At 38.2% G+C, this 26945-nt stretch overlaps 1 long non-coding RNA gene across 1 annotated transcript in view; it reads right to left on the reverse strand.

Annotated features, from left to right (window-relative positions):
* Nucleotides 1–22066, reverse strand: part of LOC119244399 (uncharacterized) — a 45783-nt gene extending 23717 nt beyond the window's left edge. Inside the window, exons 1-3 of the long non-coding RNA XR_008550786.1 lie at nt 22029–22066; nt 21621–21787; nt 18122–18220 (exon numbers count right to left, since the gene is read on the reverse strand). This is a non-coding gene — a long non-coding RNA (uncharacterized LOC119244399). The remainder of the gene's footprint in view (nt 1–18121; nt 18221–21620; nt 21788–22028) is intronic.
* Nucleotides 22067–26945: the final 4879 nt, after the last annotated feature.

A 26945-nucleotide genomic window follows, 5' to 3' on the forward strand; every position in this document is an offset into this window, starting at 1 on the left:
TAAGCATTTCTACAAGTTAGACTGTGAGCTGGTATTATACTTACTTTTCAGCATAAACATTGTTCCTAGTCCTTTGTTCATAGTAAAAGGAACTGTCTGGAAGATTTTAAAGGACTTTTGTTTAACCATTGACACAAGGACTCAGGATCAGCTTTTCTCTATCTCAGTTAGTATAATTATTTAATTGCCCCATCAGATCGCTACTGGCACAAAAGGAACAAGTGAAAAAGCCATACATTTTGTTTGTTGAACACAGCTGAGCCTGGCTCAACAGTGTCAGTTCAAAAGAAGGAAATAAAATATGCAGCAAAGTGAGGCGATAGGTAATAAAGAATACAGTATGACAACAGGAGAGTTAAACAAGCAATTAAAATACCACCAAGAAGGTAAAAAGCCTCGAGAGTCTAGAAATAAAATAAGCTGGAGGGGAAGCTGAGAGGAACTGGAAACCAACCTAAAATCAATGAAGACTTTGAAAACTATTTTTAAAATAAAATATCTTTAAAAGCCAGCTTTTTAAAGCATGTAAGTACAATATGCAATAAAATTTGCCCTTCTAGTGTTTTCTGTGCTTCTCAATATTTCATATAGTTGTGTAGTTACCATCAAAATCAAGATTTATAAGGGCTTCCTCATCCCCCAAATTCTCTCTTACCTCCTTGTAATTGACCCGCCGGATCCCACCCCACCCAACTTAGTTCCTGGCAACCATTCATCTGTTTTCTGTCCCTCTAGTTTGCCTACTTTAAAGGAATTTAATAACAGAACTTAAAATGGAGTAAAAAGAAACTGAGATTTGCGGCCTCCCTCGTGGTGCAGCGGGTAGAGCACCACGCTGTGAAGCTGTCCGCAGCCTCCTCAGGGCAGGTTCGATTCCCGGCCAGCCAGGGAGCAACCCACATGGCGCAGCAGATCTCTCCTGCCTTGCCCACTGCTCCCCTCAGCACTGTATTCCTTCAGTCTGCCTGTTCTGTTTCCAGCTCTGTCTCTGGTGAATTCTCTCATGCTCCCGCACCTCTGAGCTGTACCCCAGTTCTTGCATAAATAAAAACAAATCTTTAAAAAAAAAAAAAGAAACTGAGATTCTTTTCCCTACTACCCATTCATTTTTTAAATCCTTTAATGGCATTATTTTACAAAATTCTGCTTATTAAGAATCTGTTATTTGCCAAGGATTTTACATGTATCATTTCCTTTTTACAGCTTGTCCAGGAGGAAGGTCATTATCCCCATTACCTAGATGGAAGATGAAACTCGGGGAGGTATCAAGCACTTGTAAGACGCAGAGCAGAGATTCAAATATCAAAGTAGATAAAAATTATCACCATGGCTTATCTCTGGGTATTAAATTATGACTGATCTGTACTTTCTTCTTTTTTTTCAAAAGATTTATTTATCTATGTATACTAGAACTGGGGTACAGGCTAGAGGTACAGGTGGTGAAGGGATTCACCAGAGACAGAGTGGGGAACAGAACAGGCAGACTGACCGAAATACACTGCTGAGGGGAGCAGCAGGCGAGTGAGGAGAGGTCTGCTGCACCATGCGGGTCACCTCCCTCGCCGGGGATCGAACTCGTGCTGCAGTGGCTGCGGACAGCCTCAGAAGTTGCTTCTTAACCCCTGGCGCCTACAGGGAGGCCCCTGTACTTTCTTTTTAATATATGTTTTGCATTATTGAAATTTTTGACAATGTACTTATATTAATTTTATAAACAGAAAAAAATTACTTTTATAGATAACATATAAGTACATACTAGATACATATCTCCAAGAGCATATATGAAAGAAGGGCTGTGAGAGAACATACTGGAAAGATGATAATGTTCTGTGTCTTGATCAGGATTCATGTTACACAAATATATCCCACTTGTCAAAAGTCACAGAGTGATACACTTAAGGTGTGTATACTTTGTTGTATATAGACTTTATCTTACGAAAAACAAACATACAAAAAGCATGGTAACTAAATATTGAACTTTAGTTAATGAAGTACACACTTAAATATATAGGGTAAAGTATATAGATGTTTGCAATATATGAAATGAATCAAAAATAATTGAAAAAAGGATGCATACTCAGCTAGATACATGATAAAGCAAGCAAGTACACTAAAAACTTAATTCAAGAATCCAGGTGGTGGATGAATATATATGGGTGTTAATGGTAACATTCTGTCATTTTTTCTAGATGCTAGATATTTTTTATAATAAAATATTGGAGGGGGGAATAGGTTAAGATTTAGGAGAAAGGAAAAATGAAAGTCAGACAAAAGGCTGAAGTTAGAGGAACATCAGAAAGACCTACAACTCTGCGACTGAGTTTCCTAAGAGCAAAAGCAGAAGAGAAGTGGGACAGAAGAGGGGAAGAGGGAGAGATACGGAGAAAAAGAGGGAGGAGACAGAGAGAGAGAGACAGAGAGACAGAGAGAGAGAGAGAGAGAGAGAGAGAGAGAGAGAGAGACTGTATGACTCTCTCTGAAAGAATATGGAGATTACCAGAAACATATGATGGCTACTAAAAGAGAAGGGGATGGGGACTAGGGGGTACGGGTAGTGAGGGTCAATTTGATAGTGTGATGGCACTAGAACTTTGCTGGTGGGTGCAGTGGGTTATATATACCTATTGAGGTGTGAAACTACTCCTGAAATTTATATAATATTGTAAAGCAATGCTAAATCAATAAAATTTTATTTTAAAAGAGATCTATTACATGATTAGCATGTCACACTTGATTTTAAAAAAATTGTTGTAATAAAGTATGACTTTACCTAATAGGAATTTTCCTTGAGAGTCACAGTGCAATGTGATTCTATTAGTTAGGGCATGGACTTGGCACAGAGACTACTTCTTATTTTTTTTAATTTAAATTTTTTTTTAATTTTTTACATCAGTTTTCATTTTTAAACAATATTTGCTTCCCCCCCCCACCCACTCAGGTGTCGTCCCCATAGAGTTTCCTTCACCAATGCACCCGTGCACCATCACCTCAGTCCCCTGTGCTCCTCCCTCCCTCCCTCTGATCCCTCTCCCTCCTCCTCCCCTGCAGTATGTCTCTTATTTATAATTGTTCATTTTTTGTTTTGTTGTGTTTTGTACTGTAATTTTTTTTACACTGATGTCTTATTTTGTTCCCCTATATTCTTGCCATAAGTGAAACGATTCAATATTTTTCTTTTTCCTTCTGGCTTATTTCACTGAGCATAATTCCTTCTAGTTCCATCCATGTTGCTGCGAATGGCATGAGTTTATCTGTTTTGATTGCTGAATAATATTCCATTGTGTATATATGTCACATCTTGATCCAGTCATCTATTTTTGGGCATTTGGGTAGTTTCTAGGTTTTACCTATTGTAAATAGTGCTGCAATAAACATAGGGATGCAGGTGTTCTTTTGAATCAGTGTGTTTGTATCCTTTGAGTAGATCCCTAGGAGTGGAATTGCTGGGTCCTATGGTCGTTCCATTTTTAGTAGACTGAGGAACCTCCAGAGAGCTTCCCATAATATTTGGACCAGTTTGCACTCCCACCAGCAATGTAGGAGAGTTCCTTTTTCATCACATCCTCGCCAACATTTGTTGTTGCTTGTTTTTTTGATTTGTGCCATTCTTACTGGTGTAAGGTGGTATCTCAGTGTGGTTTTGATATGCATTTCCCTGATTATAGGGATGTTAAACATTTTTTCATATGCCTGTTGGCCATTTGCATTTCCTCTTCGGAGAAATGTCTTTTAAGTTCTTCTGCCCATTTCTTGACTGGATTGTTTATTTTGTTTTTGTTGAGCCATGCAAGTTCTTTGTATATATTTGTGATCAGTCCCTTGTCAGTTGACTGGAGTGCAAAGATTTTTTTCCCAATCACTGGAGTATATCTCTGTTTTGGTTAATGTCTCTTTTGCTGTGCAGAAGCTTTTCAGTTTGATGTAATCCCAGGTGTTTATCTTTTCCTTGACTTTTTTTTTCTTTGGGTGATGCGTCTTTGAAGATGTTATCGTGAGGTATGTCTTGTAGTGTTTTACCTATATTTTCTTCTATATATTTTATGGTTTCAGGTCTTATGTCCAGTTCTTTTATCCATTTTGAATTGATTTTTGTGCATGGTGAAAGGTAGTGGTCTAGTCTCATTTTTTTGCATGGGGTGGTCCAGTTTTCCCCGCACCATTTATTGAACAAACTGTCCATGTTCCATTGTATAGTCTTTGCTCCTTTGTCAAAGATCAGTTGTCCATATAAGTGTGGTTTTATTTCTGGGCTTCTATTTGGTTCCATTGGCAGAGACTACTTCTTAAAAAGTAAGAAATTCATTTTTCTCTCATATATAGTCTCCAAGTAGTGCTCTGGAGTCAACATAGTGATCCTGTTCAAGGGAAACTAGCTAATTGGAGCTCTAAAATTCTACAACATAAGAAAATAGTTGTCAAGATTTTAGCAGGGGGCCCAGGAAGGAGAGGTTGGGCAGGATATATCTGAAGACAGACCCTTGAAAATCTCTGAGAAATATTCTATCATTTGTCTCATTGGTCCACTCAATTGCATCTCGCTCAGTACATTCCTGTCTGAACATGTACCATATGCTAGTTAACATAGGGAATGATGTTAATAGCTTTCTTGTATCATATTCCAACAATTCTGAAATACACAATTTTTTCTTCACATTTTAATATCTCTATAATCAGGATGGGTCTTACAGTCAATGTTATGTCATAATGTGGGCTATTTGCTTCTTAATGGTACATAACATAACGTTTCTTAAAATCAATGTCAGATTGAATAAAACACAGTATCTAGTGTTTCATGGTTCAAGGTATTTTTATCTTATTTAAGCATCACACCATCATATTTTGGTGAGATGAGTAGTTGTTCCTACTCCAAATATAGAAATTGAGATTCAGGGAGTTTTAAGTGACCTTTCCAAGGTCTTCAGTTAGACTATGATGAAGCCAAAACTCTAATTTGAAATATACTGCTTCTCTCAATATCACAGAATAATTATAGAACAGAAACAGAATCTTTGTCTTATTCACTCAAAAAGGTACTATAGCACCAGCGTATATAACATTTTTAGGCATATAGCAGCTATTTAATAAATACTTACTGAATAAATAAATATTACAGAAAGGAATAAAAGATTAAAATGTAAAGAGGTGAACTACAGTGGTCTGGGAAGTTTATGCTGCTATCTCTTCTCTGCTTTGATGAACTTATCATTAATCACTCAAATAGCCCCTATTCCATGATGCCTTTCTTAGATTAAGCTATTTGCTCCCTAATGACTTGACAGGAAAGATGATATAGTGCGAAGTATACTGATTTTTGCAAGAGAAGGCCTGAGCTTAAATCCCTCCTGATTTGAATCACCTACTAGCATTAAATCTTGGGGGAAATTACTTAACTTTCCTGAACTTCAGTTTTCTTATCTGCAAAACTGCAAATAATAAAATCTGCTAGACAGTATCATTGTGAGACTTAAATGAGACCAGATATGTGAATGGTGTCATAAAAGGGAGCTCAACATTAGCATATTGCTCTTCCCTATACCTCATTCTACTTGAAAATGGTAAACCTTTTTATTTTTACACTTCAAATTTCTCTCCCACAAGATTGTAAGGATTCTACAAGAACCCTATTTTGTTCACATCCACCTTTTTGGAGCCCAGGAGAGTTCCTGACATATGCTAAATATCTTTAACTATTTTCAGAGTTTATACATTCAATTCTTTAATCCATAAATATTTATAGCATACCTGTTATGTGCCAGACACTTTCCTAGTTGCTGAGGATACAACAGTGGCCGAAATTAATAAAATAATCCCTGCCTTTGTGGAGGCAAATGCACAAATACATGAATAGATTGTATATGGTGATAAGGAGAAAAATAAAACAAAATGGAGACAGGAAGTGTGGGGGCAGCCAGGGCAACTTAAAACATTAATTGAGTGTTGAAGTCTTACTGATGTAGTGACATTTGAGCAGAGACTTCAAGGAAATGAGGACAAATTCATGCAGATATCCGGGTTAAATCTGAAGAACAATGTAAATATTTGTTGGAAAAATAAATGAAAAAAAAAAGTGGACAGAGCATTCCAAAATGTGGGAACATTTGACCAAAAACCTAATGGAATTAAGTAGAAGGTTTGTGTGGGCAATATTAAATGGACCAATCTAACAGAAATAATCAGGACCTAGAATATCAAAAAAGAATTTGTATTTTAGGGGCCTCCCTGGTAACACAAGGGGTTAAGTCTCAGCACTATCAAGCTATCGCCAGTCACTGCAGCATGAGTTCAATCCCCAGCCAGGGAGCTAATCCACATAGTGCAGCAGACCTCTCCTGTCTGCTCCCCTTAAAAGTGTATTTCAGTAGATCTGCCTATTCTGCTTCCCACTCTGTTTCTGGTGAACCCTCTCATCCCCAGTCCCCACACCTCTGGCCAGTACCCCAATTCTTGTATGCATAAATAAATAGAAATAAATCATTTTTTTAAAAAAAGAATTTGTGTTTTATCTTATGGACAATGGTGAATGACTGCAGGCTTTTGAGCAGGAGGGTGTGACAGGATCAAAAATAGAACTTCAGAAAGCATAATTAGGTACAGCACCAGGAAGCATTAAAGGGAGAAGACAGCAGTTCCTTCACTGACATCTAGCTTGATATCATGGTAAACTATCAAAAGAACATGCTCAGCAAATAGTTGGACCTATAGGCCTGCAGTTAAGAGAGAAAGGTAAGGGCCTGAGACTTAATGGCACACAGTCTGTTTAAATCCTAACAGCTGATTGTAATCATTTTCCAAGAGTCGCAGACTCTGTGAGCAACAAAAGATCTTGTTAGAATTTTACTTCTGGCCTGAAAACTAGTAGAACATTCCTCTTTGGAATTTTCCAAGTTTCGGCCAAGACTAGACAATCAAAGTCAGCAGTAATGAGAATGATATGCAAGCTCCAGCAGGGAGACAGACCAACAAATCCTTAAAGGTGGGGTACAACGTGCCTTGGGAAGCTTAGAATCACAAGAAATATGGAAGAACATATATCATACCAGATGCTTCAGCCTTATGGGAGGGCTTTTGTTTAAAAAGTGTGCTGTGTGAAATGATTTAGGCACCCTTCAAAAAGCAACATGCCAATGATTCATCCTGTCTGAAAAAAACACACCGTCCCTCACATTTGACTTTTCAATCTAATACTGACTGGAAATATCAAAAAGAAAACAAAAGTGATTTTTTTTTGTCATTTAGAATGATTTCTCATTCACCTGCCAGTTAACAGGAAGGGGGTCTCACCTGCTCAGTGAAAACTGAGGAGTGAGCTTTGTAAAAGGCAGAGAAAAGTTGCAGGAGACAGCTGCAGATTTATATAAGTTTCTGGAGTCCTACCGATGTGCTTTGTGGCTATATGAAAGTGGAAATCTACCACTGAGAAAAAATAAAATGTTATTGAAATAAATTTGGTTCTCACCAGTAAAAGCAAAGGGCTGCCATTTTGTCTGGAATCCTGATCAGGTGTATTTGGTGTCTATTATTAGCCATTTCTCCTGGGAAAGAAAGAGAGGCAAAAGAGAGGGCCTCCTTAACTTGAAACACATTATTTTAGCTCAGGAATCTTTAAATATTTTGCACACATAAATCCCAAAAGATTGTTTTAACTATTTAAGTCAAGTATCCAGACCATGTAAAAATTTGTCACATGCCCTCCCCTAGCCCAAAGGCCATTTATGGCTGATTTATCCATTCTAGGATCTATCTAATTCTGGGCCATACACTGCATGTGGTTGTCATATCCTTTATATCTCTTTTGACTAGAACATGCATTCCTAATGGGGTAATATTGTTTCCAAGAAGTGAAAATTGTTTCTTTGGGATCATAAAAATCTTACTATTTTTATATACAAAGCACAGATACACCAAGTATATAAACATATACATGGTATACCTGTGATGTTACATTTTAATAGGAGGGAGCAGTGATAACTAAAAAGTTTCCTGAGATGGGGTAGGGAGACAGATGTGCAATAAAAGAAAAAAAGTTGAGAAATATCGATGAAGAGTAATTTCCCATTCATGACACTGATGGAATTATGAGGTCCTCCAATCAATATTTCAATGTATTCCCTTATTTGCTTCCTAAGCAAGTTTTTCACAGCCCAGAGCAATGCTCATTATAAGACTTAGGATGAGAGGGATGAAGACTTCAAATGTGCTGCCCAGCTGTGAAGAGTGTGGTTAGCTAAGATTCCTCTAGGTCTCCCTTCAGCTTTCCAGCACAGTTCACACACTTCGCAAAATGCTTCTTACCAATGAGTAAGTGAGACTGGGGTGCAAGAGTCTGGCAATTTCCATCCAACATAAGGACTTGTAAGGGGACACCTTGGCTCTGGGCTCCCACAAGAGCTGATCATGTCAAGTGACTACAACTGCCCGACACTGCCTTCTCCCTTTTCATGTCTGTCACTCCCTACACTTTTTCAGCTTGGTTTTTCTCCTGAAAAACCAAAAAAAAACCAAAAAAAAACCAAAACTTTGGTTTTTCTCCTGAAAAACCAAACTGAGCTATTCTTCAGAGATCATATTTAAGGACGGGTAAGCAAGGCCTCCATGGTGACGCAAGGGGTTAAGCACAGCTCTATGAAGCTATTGGCAGCCACTGCAGCACAAGTTTGATCCCTAGGCAGGGAAGTGACTCACATGGCGCAGCAGACCTCTCCTGTCTTGCCGCTGCTCCCCTTAGCAGTGTATTTCAGTAGATCTGCCTGTTCTGCTCCCCACTCTGTCTCTGGTGAATCTTCTCACCCCCTGCATCTCTGGCCTGCACCCTAGCTCTTGTATGCATAAATAAATCCTTAAAAAAAATAGGTAGGCAGGGAAATGATTGCCTTAGAACTATTTGTAACCTCTAAGTCTTCACTACATAGGTGGAAGGAACCAATCAGGGTTGAATTTGAGAAGCAGAATACCAGGAAATATATATTTAATGAAGAATATGTTATAGGGATTTGGTTGTACTCAACTGGAGGAGCTGTTTGCACCCCTATGTGAGGCTCTTGCTTCTTTACTATGTTTGGTGCTAAAGCCTGAAATTCTCAGAGAAGGTACTTGGGAACAAAATATTGTTATAAGACAGGGCCTCCCCGGTGGCGCAGCGGTTGAGCGCTGGGTTGCGAAGCTGCCCGCAGCCTCTGCAGCGCCGGTTCAATCCCCCGCTGCTCCCCGGCCACCAGAGGAGGGTCCCGCATGGCGCGCAGACCTCTCCTGCCACCCGCTGCTCCCCTCAGCAGTGTACTTCGGTCCTTCTGCCTGTTCTGCTCCCCGCTCTGGCTCTGGTGAATTCTCTCACCCTCCCGCGCTTCTGACTGTACCCAGTGCTTGTATGCATGTATGTATAAATCAATCAATCAATAAAAATAAATAAATAAATTTAAAAAAAAATATTGTTATAAGACAGATGGGGTCTAGGCATGGGTGGTTTGGTGAAGGGAAAAAAAATTTTTAAATATGTTTTTAAAAGTATTAAAATATATGCATAAAAGGAAAACTTCACTTGCATTAATGCAAGATGTAAAAATAAAGCTGCTTTGTTTACATTAGTAAAAAAAACAAATAAACAAAAATACTGGCTGTGAAGGGGGGAGCTAAGGAGCAAATTGGAGCCCACCAGGATGGATTGGGATCTATAATATCTTACTGCTCTAAGCCCCCAGTTTCAATGGTACAGTTATCTGTAGGAGAAGCTGGTGTCCTTTCACCATAGCTAAACACATATCTGGTTCAGAGTCAGAGAGATTGGAGAAAAAGGAGACCCAGCCTCTGTTCTACTCACAGCAATATGAGTCAGCAGTAAACATCAATATTGATGAATTACGATAGCATCTGTATCCTGCACCAATCTTCCAAGTGCAAAGAGAATAAAGTTGCCACTTTACTGTTTTGCTTTTCTCTTCCAATCTTGCACAAAATGTTTCTTGAAACCAGAGTTACGCAGACAAGGTAATTCTGGGTGCTGTAGTTTCCACTTAACTGAGCTGATATACAAGTCCACCCAGTAGGGGTCTTCATACCCAGTTTAAGATCCACTGATTTAACCAAGGACAAACCAGGCCAGAGAATATTTTTATAAGTTGTACTTGGGAGTTTAGAATTATATTTTGAGCCTTGATACATATCCTAAGAGTAAACATGTTCAACCTAAATTCTGAAATTCAGCCATGAAGCAGGGAGTAGAGTATGTGTGAGAGCCGGGGGAGGTGAGGGGAAGGCATAGGAGAAGCATTTGGTTTTACAGGTCTGGGGTTGAGGAATGACTATTGGCTTTTAATCTCCTTGAATTCAATTTCATCATTTGTAAAAGGGACTGATAATACATAATTGCAAGGTTCAGCAAAAACTGCATTCCACAGGCCTCCCTGGTGGCACAGGCAGTTGAGCGCAGCCTCTGCAGTGCCGGTTCGATCCCCACCGGCCAAGGAGATACCCACATGGCGGGACAGACCTCTCTTGTCTCGCCTGCTGCTCCCCTCAGCAGTGTATTTCAGTCAATCTGCCTGTTCTGTTCCCTGTCTGTCTCTGGTGAATCCTCTCACCCTCCCGCACATCTGACCTATACCCCGGTTCTTGTATAAATAAACAAATCTTAAAAAAAAAAAACAAACTACATTACACAAATAGATAATGCACACAGAGCCCAAAGGAAGAATGCCAGGATATAGAAAGTGCTTAATAAATGGCATCTGTGATTTTAAGGATGTTTTATAGCTTCCAGATTAATACAAGCATGTTGAGATCTTAGATATGCTGAATCTTTGGAGGATCACACAAGGCAAAGACTGTTTATGCCAGAGTTTAGGCCTCAAAGAACAATCAATTCATGTCCCCTAAAAACAGTTCTCCATGTCCTTGACTTGCAAGAATAGAAGGAAAAAACCTGATGGTCCCTATTGGTTAGCTTCCTATTGTCATCCACAGCCGCAACAGATAGCAGTCACTAGGAAACCATGTTCCAGGTTACTATTGCAATTCAGTGTTTCCTGGAGGCAGTTGCCTCCTTCATGCCTCAGAGAGTTGGAATCGATTTGGGAATCATGCAGGCAAATAAAGTTGTGAAGGATGGGGAAAAGGTCACCCCTGTCCTGTCATAATTGGAATCTCTCCATCCCTGGTTCTCTCTCTCTCTCATTTTTAAGATGTATTTATTTATGCATACAAGAACTGGAATGTATGCAGTTCTTGAGGTGCAGGGGTGTGGGAGGAGTGATAGGATTCACCAGAGAGAGTGGGGAGCAGAACAGGCAGATCTACTGAAATACACTGCTGAGGGGAGCAGCAGGCAAGATAGGAAAGGTCTGCTGCACCACTGGGTCAGCTCCCTGGCCTGATGGCTAGGGATTGCACTCATGCTGCAGTGGCTGGCGATAGCTTGATAGCTCTGTCTTTAACCCCTGCACCACCAGGGAGGCCCTTGATCTCTGGTTCTCTTACACCAATAAATAACTTAGAGACACACACAAATATTTGGTTAGAATGTACTTAGTCCTGAATTAGTCAAGACTCTGTGATTGCAAGAAACAGAAGCCCAAGTCAAACCAGCTACAAACAAATAAACAAGTAAACAAGGATGAAGAAAGTAAGGGGGGATCATGGAGTAAGGTTGTTGACTATTGGTTTATTGTTTATTTGGCTATTGCAATGGGAGATAGACCTCAGGATTCCAGGGATTTAACAATGAGGTTAAATATCTAGCTACTTCTTTATCTCTATCTCTGTTCTATTTCTATGCTGCCTTCTTTACTACTATAGGTGGGCTAGCTCTACCTTAGAGTGGAAAAGAAATAAACATGATTCAGACAATTCCTGGTTATTTCATCTCAATCTAGTGACACAGCTTCCTTCTCCCATAGTCCATATGTAAAATCCCAGGGAAAGGCTCTGATTGGCTTATTTTCATCCATAAACACATTTCTAAACAATCACTGTGACCAAGTGATTGGATGAATCTATGGAGACCTTAGTTGGCCAAGTCTGGATCTAATGTTCATCTTGATTGTGAAGACTGGTTTGACAGCCTACTGAAGCCACAAAGAGAAGAAGTGAATCATTTCCCCCAGATGAAATAGTATTGTACCAGAAGAGTTTCTGAACAGACACAACTGACAGGTATCCATTAAAGATCTTTATTGTATTAAGGTCTTGTTTTGTATTCTAGCTAATGTCTCTGAAAACAGAAAGGAATGGAAAAACTCTGTGTTGGCAGGAAGAGGAAAAAGTATACAGAAGATTGGAGCTAACTGAATATGATTGTCATTAAAATTCTTTTGGAGGTATTTAATCTCTGCAAATGTGATTCTCATGTTTACTTCTACTAGCATCTTATCCTCAGGGGATGAGAGTAGCACCTACCAAACAAAGCTTCCATGAGGATTACATGAGCTAATGCAGGCAGTATAAAGGTTGATGCACAGAAATCTATTTTTATAAATAACCTGCGTAGTTTCACTTAGCATCCATATCCCCGAAAAACACAGTGGGGGCTCTTTACTGCAAATACCTATGACTTTCTGCCTAAGGTTATTTTTCTGACCAGGGAAACTCATTCAGAGAGTTAATGCCCTCAACTGACAGGAGTTAGTGAATAAACAATACAGTTCCTCATCTCTCAGTGAGGCAACTGAGCTCCCCAGTATGACAGGTTCTAATTGACTCATTTGAGAACATGCCTTTTGGGGGAAATTTCTTTCCTGTCTGCCTTACTACTCCCACTCCCCAACCAGTATTTCCTGAAATAACCTCATAAATAAACTACTTGCTCTTGAATCCTTGACTCAGGATCTGCCTTTGGGAACCTAAAGTAAGACAATAAGTTTGTAAAGAAAATATGTGGGAGAATATGCACTGGAATGTTCACCATTGTTACTCTACAACTGGGGCGATTATAAATGATTTTATTTTTTTAATCTATATTTAAATATTTTCCACAAATAGGAACATGAATAGCAATCAATTGATTATTCAAACAGTGTAAAATTGTAGACCTGGTTTTTAGACTCTGCAGGGCCTGAGCACCTTTCTCTGCTGCCTGCTTCTAACTCTGTACCTAGGAAACAAGTCTTGTTACTTCTGCACACACTAAATCCATTCCTAGCACCACACCTTCATTTAGACCTAAGTCAGCACTTTCTAGTAATCCAACTTCATCCATAAGGCCTCACATGATTCATTCAGCCCATGATGATTTTATGTCCTTTTCTCCTAAAAATTTTTTGCTATTATCAGTCTCCTATGCCCTACATCATTTTAAAGAAATGAGTAAAATATTACTTTGGTATGTGTCTCTCAACTTTCTAGAAAATTTGGATCAGTAGCAGAACTTCTTACAATACAAAAAATGGTGGTGGGTCAATTCAAGATAAACTACTGCCCCTAACCCCTAGTTTTTTAAGATAATATTTGAGCTGAATCTGCTGTTTTAGTCTTTAACAAAAGATCTCTTTCACAGGATAGTAGCAATGGGGGAAGAAAAGGAAAGAAACAGAAGCTGACTCTGATGCACTCATTCCACCATCCATAAATGATCTTTTCATGAGGACACAGCAGATAAGGAGGGAAGGAAGACAAAAGGCATTCTTGACTTGGGAATAAAATAGCAGCTTCCCCCCCTGTGTCTGATTCAGTTACTCAGAATGGCTTTCTTATGGCTGTGACTCTTGTGAATTATGTGTATCTCTCTTTCTCTTCGCCCCAGGCTTCATACTAAAGACAAGACGCAGCTGCCAGGGCCTCCAGGGATTTCCCAGCAGTCTACTATGGTGAAATAAAATACCATGTTATGCTGGAAAACTAGCTGGTCCTTTCTTCACATGGGCTGTGCTATCTCATGACCAGGATAAAGGATCCCAGACTTGGACATAAGTGCTTCTTCTAAGATTTGTGGCATGGTCTTCCAGACAGTACTCAGTCTTTCTGTGTGTCCTCTTCCCTGCATGATATTGATAATCATCTTCTAAAAGAATCATATATGTTTATATAATACATGCATACACCACCTTCTTGAAATACTGTCCAGCAGGAGGGTATTTGGTTACCATTAAAGTAACTATTATACTTCCAAGGAAAGAGAGAGTCTGTGGCCCTGTTGCCACAGATGACTTGGGACTTTGACAGGGTTGTGATCCTCCCTGTTTGCATCTCTGGTGTCATTACTACCAGAAGGATCGCATTATATAAATGGGCTGAGGTTTATACATAATGATTGGTTGAACTGTATCTGATGTTGCAATCTCAGCTTTATCTGCTCCAAAGGAAAATGGAGCCAGCTAAAATAGATCTATAGCCCTGCAGAGAAACTTGGAGCATACTGGTGTAATGTTGGAAAGGTATCAAACTGGAGGCTCTCTCAAGGTAAACAGACTAAATCTTATTAGAGACTGAGGCTGAAGCTAAACATCATGTCTCATCTTTAGAACCTGATTTCAGTCTTTACATAATATTCTAGGCTTCAAAGCCCAGTGAAGGGTTGGGTGAGCCTATAGTACAGAAGAGGGAATCATCTAAGAAATTACTGAGTTGTTCTTCTGATGACATAGTTCTCCAAGTGTTGACAGACAGCCCTCCTTACACATTCCTTCTTTCTTCTCCCATTTTACCCCTATTAGCCAGCTGAAAGAATAAAGGTCCCCCTTCTTGTTGGTTATAGTATGTATTCTGCTCTTTATTAGACTAAATTCATCAGATGCTAAGATTCTAATTTCTTTCTGATCTCTCTGTGGGGTGTATATTAGAGAATAGGTAAGGATCAAATTGGTGACACAAATGTTAATTTATATTCAATCAAAAAATAGGTCCTTCTGGGAGCACACAAGTAAAATTTGAAAGTAGTTCAATTTACAAGTGAGGGGCAAAGGTGAAGTTATTTATTTTTTTGGTAATAGGTGTGCACAGTAGAGTTTTTTGTAATAGGTGCACAATAATGCAGGGATAGGTGCTGCATTATTATTTTTTTGGGGTTTTTTATTATAAATTTTATTTTTATATTCCCCATACAATTGCGACCCCCCATTCTGACCCCAATCCCTCCCCTCCCCGCCCCCCACCCCCCATAGAGTTTCTCTGGTTCATAGTTGTTTGTTGATTTTGATTTTTTCTTTCTTATAGTTATTCTTTTTCCTGGTCCCTTATTTAAGTTTTCTAGATTCCTGCTATGAGTGAGACCATCCGGTATTTTCCTTTTTCTTTCTGGCTTATTTCGCTGAGCATGATCCCTTCCAGCGCCATCCATGTTGCTGCAAATTGTATGTGTTTATCTTTTTTGAATGCTAAGTAATATGCCATGGTGTATATGTACCACATCTTCTTGATCCAGTCATCTATTTTTGAGCATTTGGGTTGTTTCCAAAGCTTAGCTAGTGTAAACAGTGCTGCTATAAACATAGGGGTGCAGGTGCTCTTTGGAATTAATGTTTCTGTGTCCTTTGGGTAAATACCTAGGAGTGGAATTGCTGGATCATATGGAAGCTCTATGTTTAGTAGGTCCAGAAATCTCCACACAGCTCTCCATAGTGGTTGGACCAGTTTGCACTCCCACCAACAGTGCAGGAGAGTTCCTTTTTCTCCACAACCTCGCAGGTGCTGCATTATTAAATTGAAAACATCCATGTCCATGTTGAAGGACATAATAGAAAGGAAATTACCAAATACAGCAAACATATAAACTATACCTTGTTACATAAACTATACTCATTGTTCAACTGTGACGTTAAAATGCTTTCCAAGTATTTTAATTTTTTAAGATTTCCAAATATAGTTAATGTTTGCAAGTTATATCAGTCCCCAAAAGAAGGGAAGTGAGAATAACCATCTTTTCATTTTATAGATGTGAAAACTAAAACTAAAAACACCCAACCCAACATGAGTCAGCTGGACTGATCAGAATAGAATGATGTAAAGTTGGACTAGAGGGAACAGAAATAGCACCCAGAAATCTGCTTTTTATATATCCTTGACCCCTCTGACTATATAACATCTTAGGAAGCCCTGGTATTATCCCCTGATACAACAGGAGAAATTTTTCCCTGCCCATCAGAGGAGAAGACAAAGAAGAGACAAATCCCTTGTCTTGGTTAAAGCAGGGACTCTGTTTTGTCCCCACTATGTGTATGCCCACCTTACCCTGCATGCTCTATGCCTACCTAACTCGGTACTTGACTTGGCTGTACTGAACTCTGAAAGAAAGAAAAAAAGCAAAGAAGGAGAGAGGAAGAGAGAGAGGGAGGGAAGATTTTGTGACTCCCATTTTGGCTTTGGAACCATTAAATCAATATTTCATCAAATGGTAGTGTCAGCCCCTTCAGAAGAGAAAAAAATAAACAAACAAAAACCAAACCAACCAAACAAACAAAACCTTAGCAACAACTATCTATAATTGTCCCTGAATAAAACAGCAATAATCTTAGTCTCTCCAGATTGACCAGGGACCGTATGCATTTGTTTCTAGTAAAGTCCCTTTCTAATACCTAGGTAAATAAATAAACAAGCAAACACAGGTATCATATATGAGCAAGGGTCTTCAACTACATCCACTGGGCTACATGTTCTTAAAGGCATCGTTTCATTTGATCCTCGCTAAAACTCTGAGGTGAGTGTTGTTTTTTGTTCCCTTTTATATAGATAAGGAAACTGAGATTATAGATATGGAAACTGAGAGGTTAAGTAACTTGTCTAGGATCGCAGTTTGCAAATGAGAATTTTAAACCAAGTCTGTTTGAATTCAGCTCCTTGAACGTCACGGCCTCTCTGTGTGTGATTCCTGTTCCCACTCTGATTTTTGACTCCTTTCCCCCTTTTCCTTCTCTTTTCTCTCAATTTCTGTATAGACAGTCCCAAATGATAATGATTCGATTTACAATGTGGGGCTTTAACTATAGTGGAAAGTAGTATGGATTCAGTAGAAGCTGTGCTTCAAATTTGGAATTCGGGCATTCTACTTTTCCATTTCGGTACTGTATTCAAAAAATTACATGAGATAATTAGTACTTCATTATAAAACAAATGTTATTTTCTTTTTTTTTTTTTTTTTTTAAAGATTTTATTTATTTATTTATTTGTTTGTTTGTTTATTTATTTATACAAGCACTGGGTACAGTCAGAAGCATGGGAGGGTGAGAGAATTCACCAGAGCCAGAGCGGGGAGCAGAGCAGGCAGAAGGACCGAAGTACACTGCTGAGGGGAGCAGCGGGCGGCAGGAGAGGTCTGCGTGCCATGTGGGACCCTCCTCCGGTGACCAGGGAGCAGCCGGGGATTGAACCGGCACTGCAGAGGCTGCGGGCAGCTTCACAGCCCAGCGCTCAACCCCTGCACCACCAGGGGAGGCCCAAAACAAATGTTATTTTCAATGATTTTGCCCAACTGTAGATTAATATAAGTATTCTGATCAGGTGTAAAGTGAACTAGGTTAAGCTTTGCTGTTTGGTAGGTTAGGTGTATTAAATGCATTTCAACTTACCATATTATCAATTTACAATGTGTTCATTGGTACGTAATCCCATCGTGTGTCAACCCTCTGCTTCTTCTTTCCTCTCTCTCTCCCTTTCCTCCCTCTTCACATGTTTTATCTATGCACCTCTTTCTTCACATGCTCCAAGGGGGCCCATGATTTAGAACAATTTATCCTCAGAGAGCCTTGCCAATCCCAAATTCAAAGGCCAGGCAGGTATCCGACATCCCAGTCACCTGGTTACTGCCCAAAGTCACCACCTAATTGCTGAGCACATTACAGACTCACAGATTCTTCTGAGGCTGGGGCCATCCATGCATTTTGTCACATGGATTTCAAAACAGCAATTATTAATTTAAAAACCAGTGTTTAGTAAAGGGTGCCTTTTAGATTTCATTAATTATTTTGTATAAATATGTGCTATCAATATACATAATTCACATGGGTTTTTCTATGGAAATACTCTGGCCGTCAAGATAATCCAGGCAGTAGTTGCACTTCCTCAATCCAGCAAGTATAGACATACTTCTAATAACTAACACTTTAATAATGACTCTGTGCAAACATGTATTCAGTGGTTTACATACATTATCTTATTTAACCAAGGCTTATAAGGGTTAAATAATAACCTAGTTGTTACTTACTAGTAGGTGGCAGGGCCAGGCCTTCAATACAGGTGTGTTCAGTCATGAGGGCCTAAGTTCTCAACCCTTCTTCTCTCAGTGGCAAGCTTTGAGTCATCCCTGCAGAAGACAAATATGAAAACAGCCCAGTAAGGATTTGGAACCCAGTAGCAAAGATTTTGTAAATATTCACAAATATAATAATAAAGGGCAGAATACAACCTAATAATATTACTCTTTTGGCCCATCCAAAAAGGAGTAGTAATGATTTCTTTAAAAGAGCAAACTTTTAATTTGTGTGTGATTTAAAAAAAAACAAAAAACAAAAAAACTTGGAGGAAAGAAGAAACCACAGAGCATATTCTGAAGTGGGTAGCCTTCCAAACATCACAATTACTTCTGTGAAAAAGCAGAGCTAAGCCTGAAACGGTAAAAGTCCAGAATGGCAATGGCTGGGTGTGGGTTTAAAACATGTCTTGTGCTTCTAGAGATAAAGGAGCCAGAGGGCCAAGGAAAGACTAGGGTTAATGACCCACAAGGTAGTGACCCCTTGATACCAGAAAGGGCAGCTGTTATGTAGAGACAGCAGAAATTGTAGGCCTAAGTGAAGTGTTCATGGAAGATTCGTGAGAGAGAAAGGCAAACATACACCAAGTAGATACTTCTCATAAGGACATGCTTTGTAATTTGAGCATTTTTGAGCCAGCAAAGACTCTGAGAATTTAAGAGTTAACCAATAACAGTGGAAGGCCGAGACCTTTCTTGGTTTATTTGCTTTTTCTATAAATCATTTACTTAATACATTGTAGTTCTTAGGATAGTACAGGCTGTATTTATTTATGATCATTAGTGGATTGAGAGAGAAAACACAAGTTTATATACAAAAAGAAAAAAAATCCTCCCAAATCATCTTCTTTAGATACATGATGACGTGTGGGAAATCAATGCCAAGACTCATTTTTTAAGGATTGTCTAAACTCCAAAAGTTTTTAAATGACTCCAAACCCCACCAGAAATCTACATTTCATAAATGTGTATCCATCTGTACTTTTAAAAAAGTGTTCAAAAGTCTTGGAAGCATGCAGGACTAGGGAATTCTGTAGCTTGGTGGGAGAGCCATAAGAATTTGACTCTTTTCAAAATACATTCATCAAAGACCATTTTTTCAAAATGAGGATATTTTCTGCCAATTCATTTTCTGTCTGCAATCTTATCTCACAGTGTAAATGGAAAAAATACTATAGTACAAACATTTCTCAGAACAAGAAGTTTATTCATACTATATTTGCCCCTTTAGGGTTAACTGATTGCAATTATGCTTCTCAAAAAAATCTTGCTAGAACTTGCAAAGTTCTACCAGAAATTGGTGTGGAGTAGTCAGGCAAAGGCAAGTGAAATCAACGAATTCTGATTTTGATAACTATTTACATAGATTCCAGCACATTCGATACAAAGAATAAACTTAGGAAAAGTCATTCCATGCCCAAATTAAATCTTGGAAACTGGGACCTAGGTAAAAGAAATATGTTATGTTACTACTATATGTAGAGACAGCAGAAATTGTAGGCCTAAGTGAAGTTTCATGGAAGATTCGTGAGAGAGAAAGGCAAACATACACCAAGTAGATACTTCTCATAAGGACATGCTTTGCACTTTGAGCATTTTTGAGCTTGCAATGGAATTTTAAAGCCATCCAGAAACAACAGATGTTTGAACCCAAATGATCCAACTTCTTGATGCCAAAATTAGGACTCTGAAGAGGAACGTTAGAGTTGTAACATATGAAGAACAACGTCAGGAACTCCTCCCCAGGGGAACAGTTGAAAGAGATTTATTCTGTGACTGGCTGACCTATCCTTTTATTCATGCCCATTTATATTCTGAGTGATAAAAATTTCTGTCAAGTGGAAATATTAATAACTAAAATGCAATTCTCTTTTCTAGGCCTGACTTTAATCTCCTCTCCCTTTGAGCACTCTATCTCGAAAATTCAATTATGATACCAGGAGCAGGACCCTTCTGAACATTATTTATTCCCAAACTTTCACATATGAACACCAGTCATAGATTATGGTTGTACCTACACAGCACAGAATTATCAGTTCATTTAAACGTTGTAAGCAGCTAAGTCAGATATTTCAAGCAAGCAAATAAAAACCAGCCATTACCAACTCCCTCTAACAATAAGTAAGCAAACTCCACTTTGCAGACTACAGTTTTTCTAGATTAGATGGGTAACAGATAAAAGCCACCTCTCTGTCTTACCTGGTTTAGAAGATATGACAAGGTTGTTGTTTAATTCTAAAACAAGGTGGTGGTTTTTTAACTAGCTTGTTGGATTAACTCCTACTCCCAACCCCTATGCCTTCACCTTCACCCTAACCTTGTCTCTGTTAAAGAAATGAATGCAACTTAGATGTCAAATCACTTCATTCAGTTTTCAAAGAAAATTCTTGTACATCTCATTTACCAAATGAACTTCCCACCCAGCAAGGTAGCAAGACTTCTTGGTTCTCGGGAGAATGTTAGCATAAAGATGTTTCTTATTTCAGTCACAAAAGACAGCAAAATAGCACTGGGTGAGAAAAAGTGACAGTATGGTCATGGTTCTCAAAGGGAGCCAGGAACTCAAAGTGTAACTGCATTTTAAAAATAGCACAGCAACTATGATTTTAATTTAGCTCCACAGCATGTAAGCGTGGTATGAACAGGAAAGGGGAGTACATCTTCTGCGTCTGATAAGATTCTCTAATGTAAGACATATGCTCGGTTTCTTTACTGGAGAGGTAGACCTAGCCAGAAAGAAGAAAAGCCTATATGTTTATTTTTAACCCAAAGATCAAATTAAGGGATTAAGTCAAGAAATACTCAGCGTAGGTTCAACTGTGAAAAGAATACCTTTATTAGAAATAAAGAGATTTGAAGAAATTTTCAGAAAAGAATCAATTAAGTGAACTATGCACTGCAAACCTGTGTTACCTCAAGGCCATCTTCACAGGGCAGAGCAGCCCCTTTGAGAAATCAGTGCTGATCAAGGGGACATGCCTGACAAAAGAATCTTCATTATCTATAAAAGACCAAAGTTGAATTCACTAGGGATCACATGTCTTAAGAACATTAAGAATTCGGGCCTCCCCTGGTGGCGCAGCGGTTGAGCGCTGGGCTGCGAAGCTGCCCACAGCCTCTGCAGCACCCGTTTGATCCCCAACCACCGGCAAGGGTCCCACATGATGCGACAGACCTCTCCTGTCTCTCCCGCTGCTCCCCTCAGCAGTGTATTTCGTCGATCTGCCTGTTCTGTTCCCTATTCTGTCTCTGGTGAATTCTCTCACCCTCCCGCACTTCTGACTATACCCAGTGCTTGTGTAAATAAATAAATAAATCTTTTAAAAAATTAAGAATTATTCATAATATAATTATTCATAATTCATATTCTCATGACAAATCAAAATGTGACACAACGCCCTTGAGATTACTTTTATATTCTGGGAGAAAAAAGCTGCACCTAGACCTTGCTTACCCAACATTCCTGTTATTGAGCCTGCAGGCTGATTGGAATTCCACAAAACTCTGAGCAGTCACCAGTGAGAAACGGACCTTCTGTCTTTCAGAGGCTTCCTAATTTCAAAGTTCCAGAACCAGCTGAAACCTGATGACCGCATAGACGAAGGTGGCAGAAGATATGACCTAAAAGTGATCAAGGGCTCATTAGCACATTAAATTGTGTGATCCCCAACAAGTGTTCTTCCCTTGAAATCTATTATTAGCTTAGGTCTTCAAAATCTGTGGGGGCTTAATTTGTAGAAGCCAGACAAAGACCCATCAGAATGTGTAACATTCCAGATTAGTGTGTTAGAGAAAAAAGGAGACTAACGTGACTCAGCAATGGAATTATGACAGTACATCAGAGTAGACAGACTCACATTACCCAGTATTGTGGTCCACATGAGGGGCAATGAGAAAGAGCTGATACTAGTGTTTATCATCAAAATACAAATTGGATTTATTATCCTTTGACATGGATCATAGCAAAGAAAATTTCTAACATCTGGAAAAGAAACCAGAAAAGTAGTTAGGTTTCTAGGCTTTAGTCCTCTACAAACAAACAGAGCGCTAGGGAGATTTTTCTGGTTATTCAGAATATGAATAAATTCATTCATTCAACAAATACTTATTAAGTGCCTCCTATGCATGTGGTGCTGTTGTAATTGCCAAACATAGGGCAGTAGGAAAGAGACAAGGAACTTACATCCTGGTAAGAGAAAGTTAGTCAGTAAATACATAAGCGAGAGAACTTCATCGGTAATTAGTGCTATTAAGAGAAAAAAAGGGGGATGAGTAGAGAAAAACAGAATAGGAGGGATTATTTTAATAAGCTGTGCAAGAAAAGTCTTGCTTGACTTGAGATCTCAATAATGAGAAGATGAATGGTTAAACAGAAGAAGTTCTAGGGGTAGAGGTAAGAGTTACAGCAAAGGTCCTGAGGTTGAAACAAGTTTGACTTCTTCAAAGAACAGAAAAAAAGTCAATGAAATCAGAACATGGTAACAGATGGAGAGAAAGAAAGATGATATTAGAGAGACAAGGAGAGTACAGATCACACAAGACCTTAATCATGCTTGATCACACAGGAAGTACCTCAGTAAGAGGTTTGGAATTTTTTTAAGAGCAATAGGAAATCACTGGAGAATTTTATGTGACTTTGACTTGATTCATAGGTTTCTTTAAGTATAAAATATTTCAGGCATTCAAAAACTACAGATAATGAAAGAATACCACAAGAAATTAGATTCAATTGAAATCCTGTGATACTCTTCTCAATCCTATTTCCTTCTCTAATTTAATGGTAGAATTTTCTAAATTTTATGCTTATATTCTTATGCATATTTTCTGCTTGTACCACACATACACACAATACATATCTATCAAATATATATATACACACACACATATATAGCATGTTTTACATATTTTGAAACTTTATACAAATAGTACCATACTGTACATATCTCTCTACAGCTTGCCTTTATTCTCTCTTGAATATTTTGAAGCTGAGTGACGGGCATAGAAGGTACACTTTCTTGAGTGTTTGAAAATTTCCATGATAAACAGTTTTAAAAGAGATAAGAAAAAAATGTAGCTCTCTTCCCATCAAGAAAATTGCCCCCATATGTCTCTTCAAATAAACATCCAAATAATAACCACTCCAAGTAAGTAGCTTGTCAGAGAATTCAGGAAATTCAGCCAAAGTTCTTAAACCTCCTGGGGTTTGCAAACTCCTTAGAAAATCCAATGAAACATATGGGCACATTTCCCAGATAAAATGCACATATATCCAATTTTGAAAAAATTTATCAGGGTGCTTTTAATCCTTTTTAAAGCTGGTACCATAGAGCAGGTTAATAAATCCAGTTAGGGTCAGTTAAAGACCTTGTTGAAGTTCTGATATTAGTACTAAAAGTTCCCAGGTAATTTGTAAACATAGGTTTTTGTCAATTCATTTTTTTGATATTCTGCTCCCTACAGTTACTTCTCCCATTCCTATCTAGAATTTGCAAGAAGGTGATTGGTGTTTGATGCTTGTCTTTGTCATTTTTAAACTATGTCATCTTGGAAGTTACTTAACCCTTCTAAGCCTAAGCTTCCTTATCTGTAAGTTTGAAATAGTAATACATCAAGTGCTATTAGTGATAAAAATGAGTTCATATAATTGAAAGCTCTGTGTAAGATTTAAAGATCACTACATTGGTAGTAAAATTTTATATTACGTGCTAAGCACTCTTCTGAACTTTTTTTAAGATTTATTTATTTATTTATACAAGAACCAGGGTACAGTCAGAAGCACGGGAGGGTAAGAGAATTCACCAGAGCCAGAGCAGGGAACAGAACAGACAGACCGATGAAATACACTGCTGAGGGGAGCAGCGGGCGCAGCAGGAGAGGTCTGCGTGCCTCTTCTGAACTTTTAAGTACCAGTAATCTCATTTATACACATGAAGAAACTGAAGCACAGAGAAGTTAAGTAACTTGCCTAATGTCTCACAGCTAGTAAGTGGTTGAGTTAGAATCTGAGCCTACCCAATCTGTTTCGAGAGTGTAGGTTCTTAATTTTTATGCTTAAATGGTATTTTTATTCACTGCTCCATAAAACTATGTTGTGATCACTTAATGAATACTATCAACCTATCTGAAAGGAAAACTATAATTCAAGAGCCAAATTCCAAGGAAAAAAGTACACCACCTTCATCTATGTTCAACCTTGTCTTATTTTTTCAATTTTTTTCAATTGCCTATGTTTAATATTTATTTATGCTCTAAGATTTTATTTTGTTTCAATTCCTTTTGGAGAAGCCACTAACTCTGAGGCTGGGTGAGGAAAATATAAGGTGAGTCTGGCACATCTTGTGACTCTAAAAAAGTAAGGAAGTGTTCAATAAATGATGGCAGCACATGAAAAAGATACAGGGGCAGCCAGAAAAAAGAACTCTCCCATGGCCAGAGTTGGACCAATTTGAGCAAGAAATAACAATGCCCCAAATTATAAGTAGGTATCCATGAATCACACTGATATTAACAAATAGTTGAATTTTTAAAATAAATGGGGGAGAAGAAAGATCTCTTACACAAAATTCCAGTTAATGTGGAAGAAATTCCAGTTAATGTGGAAGAAATTAGGAAATAGAAAATTGAAACAGAACATCACAGTAATATTCGTTGCAGACAAGATCCACCAATGGATGCTAAAATCAGTGGAATAGAAACTGGATATTTTCATAATTTCAAAGTGTCTCCCCCAAGAAATTTAATCATTATAGAGGTAAAAACAGCAACTGTATAGTGGAGAAACCTGGTAAATAGCACCTCAACCAAGAAGTGAAAGTACACATCACTAGTAATGACATCAACGTCATGAACTCCTGGAGTATGAGGTCCAGAAGGGCACATCACTTCTGTATGTTCTGGTAAAAAACAAAAACAAAAAACACAAAAACTCAATTAATCATGAGGAAATAGCAGATATAGGATAACTAAGGCACAATCTATAATAAACTGAACAGTCCTTTTCAAAAGTGCCAAAGTTATAAAAGACAAAGAGACTGAGGAATGGCCTAAGTTGTGAGAGACAAGGCAACCTGACAACTAAATGCAGTGTGAACTCCTGAATAGAATCAGAGAAAAGGAAAATGATGTTAGGAAAACAGGGTAAACCAAATAAAGTCTGTGGGTTAGCTAATAATAGTAATGTACCAATGTTAATTTCTTAGTTTTGATCATTATATTACAAACTTACAATGCTGATGTTAAGGGTAGCTGGGTGAAGGGTACTCAGGAACTCTCATTCTATTTTTGTGGTTTTCCTTTATATTTAAAATTATTTCAAAATAGAAAGTTAAAAACAAAGTGTAAGCCCGGCATCCCTACATTGTTTTAAACAATCATTCAAATGATCTACTCCAAAATTTTCCCAGACTTAGTCATTGAATATCAACTTGAGGAATTTTTTTTTGCTGATTTAATCAACATTTACTGATTTCTCACAATATTTCACAATGGAGGAAAATGAGACAGTTATAACCATGGCATTTAGGAATAATGTACTCAACAAGTGCATACAAGACCTAAGAGGGAGAGAAATGGCAAGCATCTCAGTGATAAGGAACTGAAATAACATCTACTTTATGAAATTATTAAATAGAAATCAATAACTTCCACATACCTAAAAAAACATGCAGGAAATGTATTGGAAAAACAATCTAATCAAAATAATTGGGTTATTCATGAAAAACTAATAATTTGAAGAGTAAAATTCATTTTGTTTTATTTCAAAGGAATATTAGAAACACACTTCAAATGGAAGGGCATTTAATTTTAAGAGTTTCACAAAAGCATTATTTTCAAATCAGGCCCACCTCCTAACATTAGAGAGGGTCCAGGTCAAAAGTGCATATGGGAGTCAATGTCCCGTATATATAAATATTTTAAAGTTATAAATCAAGCTAAGCAATTGTTAAACATTTAAATCCTTATACACTGACATCTTCAGAGAAACCTAAAAGATTATGTTTGAATTTAGAATTCTCAGATATTTAGAGTTCATACCAGAAAATAGCAGGAAGGCAGAGGAGAGCTGGTCACTAGCCCCAAGTCCTTGGCCTATATATCTTTGTGAGGACAGAGATGGGGAAGAAGACATTTAAGATCCTTGGACCATGTGAGCTAGGAATCCTCTGTCCAGATTACCCCAAATGTGGCCTAATAGAGGGCACACAGACGTTCAGTGGGTATGTCCTTCTGTCCACACACCACCCCCTCATCTCATGGTTGGGGGCAGGACAAAAGAGGGCAGGATTGGGGCCCTCAAGTGTTTGGGGCCCAGGGTCACAAAACTTTTTCAATATATTTAAGGGTAATACTGCTTCAGTGGCTTTTGATGATCAATCCCAGATGAGGAAGTAGAGAGTAAAACTTCCATTCTTGTGGGTCCTTTGGAATATCACTTTGAAACTGAGATTTTTTTTTATTACAATGATATTAATTGAATGGTTGAGAAAAAGTAAAAAGATGTAATGATTTGTCTTTAGGTATCATGCAACATAGGGATTTTCAGAAATTCAGGGTCACATAGGAAAAAAAGTAGAGTTAGCTGACTATTGTTATTTAGTACAGTTTTTATCTAGTGTGTGATTCCAAAGACAATCTTGAGGAAGAAGGAATGTGGGTAGAAAGAGTGGAGAAGAATTTTACTGTTCAGTTGATACTATTCTTGACTTGATTTTTAATTTTGATCATGTAGATATATTGCACTTCCATTAAATTTTTTAAAAATTAAAGATCTTCCAACAGT

The sequence above is a fragment of the Talpa occidentalis genome, unplaced genomic scaffold (genome assembly GCF_014898055.3).
Source record: "Talpa occidentalis isolate TD23 unplaced genomic scaffold, MPIMG_talOcc4v2.1, whole genome shotgun sequence".
NCBI lineage: Eukaryota > Metazoa > Chordata > Mammalia > Eulipotyphla > Talpidae > Talpa > Talpa occidentalis.